The sequence below is a fragment of the Plasmopara halstedii genome (genome assembly GCF_900000015.1).
Source record: "Plasmopara halstedii genome assembly, contig: Scaffold_2592, whole genome shotgun sequence".
In the NCBI taxonomy this organism is placed as follows: Eukaryota; Oomycota; class Peronosporomycetes; order Peronosporales; family Peronosporaceae; genus Plasmopara; species Plasmopara halstedii.
Genome location: NW_020189499.1, coordinates 185,719 through 191,278, shown reverse-complemented (window position 1 = coordinate 191,278; position 5,560 = coordinate 185,719).

The following is a 5,560-nucleotide window of genomic DNA, read 5'->3' as shown; positions in this document are numbered from 1 at the left end:
GTCGTGCGGAGGTGGCCTTTTCTTGCACGCTTGCGTGGGAGAAGGCAAATTAGGAAGTCGAAAACTCCCTTGGGGGTGCTGACCACATAACAGGGGACTTGTCACCAATTCACCTGATAGTTGGACTGTCACACGTCAATGTTTGTATCAAGGAAATAATGTGACGCCATGGGTAAAATGTGTTGCTTGCACACGATGCTCAAATTGGAATTGGTGAGAGGGAAATCGTACCATTCGGCGCCAGATATTTGCACCAGATTGTCTTACGACTTGTGTATGCTTAAAAACAATTTAAATGTAAACGTAACTCCGATGCAAATGATGATTTGAAAACGAATGTGCCGTGGAACAGCATGGTCGGTTAAGCTTTATATTTGACTTGGTTGATAAGTACTATTACTCTCAACTCCGACTCAAAAGCCAATTTAAGAAAGGATTTGCTGCAGAACAGCAGGGTCGGTTGTACTTTGTTTAGTGTCCTAGACCGAGTAGATGAGTATTAATATTATCAATTCCGACGCAAATTCTGTATATTAGAAAGGATGTGCTGTGAAACGGCATAATTGGTTGACCTAAATGATGGATTTATAAACAACTCACGAAACAAAAAGTATCTTATCCCACAGCGGTCAGTATCCGGAGGGGATGCTCGGATTCGGCAGGCTGGTCAACGGTGACATGTGTTTGCTTTGCTGACAAGATTTACATGAGCGTTCATTAGTGCTGACACCCTTATACATTCAAGCCACCAATACATAGCGTGTACCATCATATGTCTTGTCTCCCGTGGTCACCACACAAAGGAGGTTTCATGTGCCTCGTCATGAGGCACCACTACACGTTAAGTGTCAGTGCACCAGTTATGTAATACAGCTAGCCTTGGCTTAAGGAATATCGGTGAAGGTGTGCCTCTGCGCGCCTTGATGGATAGAATCTGAGCTTAAAATTGCTTTTGCTTCTTAAATTTCTAGCAGCAAAACACCTGTTGCGTTTATATCGTACCTGTACGTATTTTGACATGCGGTAATTCATGGTCATTGTGACACGAAACCTTGTCCATCACCTCATTCAGTTAACCAAATCATACCTTCCCTCAAATGTATACTCGACGAAGAAGGACAACCACCTTGACATTCTGTTTTAGAGATAAGGTGACGGACGATGTGACGATGCATGAAATGAAATGATGCTCATTAGCAAAAGATCTTGAGTCTGTTATAGTGGCCTTGCAGCTATCATCGGTATAGATGACAGTTGGTGTAAAACAAAGTAGTTGCACCCTGAATGCGACGAGCGCATACATCCTTGCGAGTAGCTTCTTGTCATGAACTGAGTAATTTCTTTCGTCGCTTTCAGCTGGCGAGAAACGAACTCAATCATTCACTCGTGTCCAATGACATCTGCTTAGAGCAAAGAAGAGCCTATTGCAAAGGCTGAAGCGTCGCAGTCGACGTGGAATAACAATTCCGAATCTGAAAGACCCAGAATTGGTGCCGCACGAGGATTTATTTCGCACTTTTAAATGCCGCCTTTTCCAGTGCGTCCCAATACAATGCTATTCTTTTGAAGTGACTGGTGCCATATCGAAATGGTTCGCAATGCAATTTGTGAACGTACCTGGCCAGGTCAAATTCGTTTGACTGACTCATCTGTAATGGCTTTTATGATAGCGGGATCTTTGGACAGGCTCAGCTTTAAAATAAGGCATCCCAAGGACGTACTTTTTCGGTTTATAATATAGACTAGTCCTAATTGGTGGAAGGCTTTCTAAAGCGCATACACTCAAGCACTGCTCGCAAATGTTCAATATGGTTTCCCCCAGTCGACTTCTCGTGGCTGCATGACTATGTACGAATGTATCGCTGATAAAGGTTTGTACGGCCAAGATGTAGCCTGAACAGCTGTACCACCAAATGATTGAACATCGCTAGTGATTTAGACTGTCTTTGAGGCACAATCATTCGCCACCAGAGCATCCCGCCCCGCCAGTCACCGCGGTGGAAGGGATATCGCAGGTTCTCGGCAGCAGTTGATAAAAATATCAACTATATTGAGAACATTGAACAAAGTCCAGACAATTTTGCGGTTTTGCTGCGAATTCAACGGCGTCTTTACAGTAATCATGGTTGCATTTTTTCTTACATAAGCACACACGATCTACAACTTACCGTTCTCAATTTCAACACAAAATCTCCGCGCCGAGTTTAGGGATTCTTTAATCTTACTTACTGTTATCTGCTTTTTTAGTAATAAGATACTGGCGTCACATCGCCCCTCGGTAGGGTGTATTGCGTCGAGATGCAATACTTTGTTTACGGAATCAAGTCGATTTCATGACTTTTTTCTTATCCAGGAGCAACACGACTGGTGAATCTTTTGTCATCGCGCCTCGCCATTTCTTCAATAACGGATAAATAAGATCCAAACAATCCCCGAGTAAAGCTGTCCCGCCCCACGCACTTAGTTACATCAATGACAGTTTATAGACGACAAACGACATTCTCAGCTCCTTTTCCATAACTCCCCATACCATTTCAATGCCTTCACTGTCCTCAATTCCTTGTAAATATCCCCGAGAGAAAATTTGTAACACGATCCCTGATATGAAGGGTGTTTAGTCACACAAGATGGTGTCATCAGGAAAAGATGTAGGCTACACAAGATTGTGTTATCACACATTGGTGTGGCTACACTTAATCAACAAGTCAGTACGTGGCTGGAACAGCCAAGAGTTATACACTTAATTAGGATTTCTATACAGATAGAAAAACCTGCAGATTGGCTTTGCTGCAAAAAAAAACGAGAAGTACTGTTTACATTTTGAACGGAAGAGCTAATTTGCCTTCGGTTAGGTTGTAGTTGCTCTTGGATTAAGTGGGTTGCGATCCGCTACACTCGTATTGGTTGTAAGTATAGAACGAAGGTCACCGACCGTAACCAAGATTCCTCAAAGTGAAAAATTTGTGGCAGCCCCCTGCACTTGGTAGCACTTGTAGTCAATCAACACCTGAGTCTTTAGGACCGACCCTCTGTGAGAATGGAGCAGTTCTCCTATTTGCCCTAGACGGGCTTAAAAAGTTGAATCTGTTTGGCCCTGAGGGCGTGCAACAACTCTTTCTGCAAGGGCCTGAAGCGATCAGCGCGCGCCTAGAAGCGTTTTTAAGCTATAAAAATTTTCTGATAGAGCACATTAAGCAGAAAAGTCGGCATCGACTGCGTCCATGACGCCACCATCGGCGACGGATGACTCCCCCGACCCCCAAATCGCTCATGATGAGGGTGAAGACCTTTGAGGGCAAGGATGGAGAGAATATCCTGCTTTGGTTGAGAGAGTTCGAGATGGCCATAATGTCTGTCATGCATCAGAATGAGCAACAGCGCGGCGCTAGCTATCTCTAAGCTTGGGAGTCGAGCGCGAGAATGGGCACTGATGTGCGGCACTTCGGTTAAAGCGGCGTTTCTCTCCTGGACCAAGCTGAAGCTGCAGCTTTCCCGAGTGTTTTCAGCGCCTAACCAGGCAAATCGCGTGCGATCGCGTTTCCCTGCCGCCGGACAGGGCAAGAAGGAATTAATGGACTTTGTCCAAGAGTTGCGTACTCTCACCGTTAATATGACAGCCGATCCGCTTTCTGAGGCGGTCACAGTGACCGTTTTTATGGAGCGCCTTCGCACTGGCGTGACCAGAATAAAAGTCTTCCGTGTGCACCCGTCTTCTTTTGAAGAAGCGGCGATTGTGGCATTGATTGCCGAATTCAACTTAAAGTCGGCACGTCTTGGTTAGATATCACATTCTAGCAGCTCGTCGAGCGGGTCTGAGCCGATCGATCTCAGCTATGCTGAGGACGAGGATGCAGAGCCCCAAGCTACCGAGCAGCGTTCGAACACCCAACGGCGTTTCGTCTGTGGAGACATCCACCTTCGGATTGGTTGTCCCCTGCGCAAGGTGCGTCAACGTTCATCGAACCGATGTCCCGCTTCTTGTCAGTCTTCTGGTTTGTAGTGGGGAAACGACAACTCCCAGTAGGCCGCTCCGCGCCTACTGGGAAAGAACTGAATTCTGTTGAACCTCAAGGAGGTAAAGGTCAGCAGGGCCCAGCCCCGAAGAGCTCCGTGCTCTTGAATACGGAACGTGTATGCAAGCCGGGCTTGCTGGTCGTGGAGGCGACCGTGAAGGGCTTCGAGAAACCATGGAAGATCCTCATCGATTCCGGGGCGTCGGGCAGTTATGCTTGACACTCCACGATGAAAAGAAGTCAGCTGTATGCTGAGGCGCTGAAGGCGCGGTAGAGTGACATCATCACTGTTCGCTTAGCGACGGGGACATATGTCACGGTGCCGAAGGTCCTGCAGACCTCGGTGTCGAGTTTCGTGGCTGTGATAGCGTGGAACCCTGCTTAGATTTAGACTTGCATTCAAGGTATGACCACATCCTGGGTATGGCATGGCTGGAACACCATGAGCCATGGATCGACTGGAGGTCGAAGACCTTGGGCGCTATGCGCACGTCTCTTGGTGGAGCTATGGTGAGTCATGAACCCAACTCTGCTTGGAAGCAAAAATGTTATTGGCGCGGGCATAGGACCGATACGGTCAACGTGCTGGAGATCAGTGTATCCGAGTTGGCGAACACCGAAGCTGGATCGGACAATACCCCCGAGCATAGCTCGCAGGCTGAACGTGGAGTGGCATGAAAGCCACTGAGCGCTGCTCAAGTATCAGAGCAGTTGCTGCATGCCACGAGTGGCATGATCGGACGAGGTCCAAGGCATCGAAGAGGAGAACCCAGTAATGCACGTGGAGTGAGACGTTACCCAGTAAGCGATGCTCATGTATCGGAGAAGACGCTGCATGGGAGGACGAATGTGGAAAACCATCTCGTCCATTTGAGAGCGGTGCTCGAGTGCATGCGCATGAATAAGTTGTGTGCTAATGCCGATAAATGCATCTTTGGCGCTGAAGAAATCGCTTTTAAAGGGTGCTTCATTATGAAGCTTGACCTTCGAGCGGATCTCGCTAAGGTCAAGTAGGCTGGCCGGTTTCAAAGAAGCAGAAGGACTTGCGCAAGTGGCTTGGCTTCAGTAGCTACTTACACAAGTATAGCGCGAATTATGCAGAAATTGTACCGCCCTTGTCGAATCTCTTTTCGAAGGATGCGGAATGGTGTTGGGACACCGAGCATAGGAAGGCTTTTGAAGGGGTCTAAGACAACCTCCTTTATGCACCAAAACTGGCGTTGCCAGACCCTGATCGTTCTATTAGTATCGTCTGTGACGCTGCTGTAAGCAGACGCCGAGGACGGAATCGGGTGATCGCGTTCGAATGTCGCCAGCTCACGGCTGCGGAGAAGAACGACCCAGTCCACAACAGAAGAATCGCTTTCAGTGAGGTATGCAGCTGACAAATTTAGGGTTTACCTGCTCGGCTCCCAGCCGATCCTGATCTACACAGATCATGCGTCACTACGCACATCGACTCAGTCACCTCTTGCATTCGATAGCCGAGTGGCTCTCCTTTTTCGCAGGATATAACTTCAAGGTGAAGTATAAGGCAGGAAAGCAGG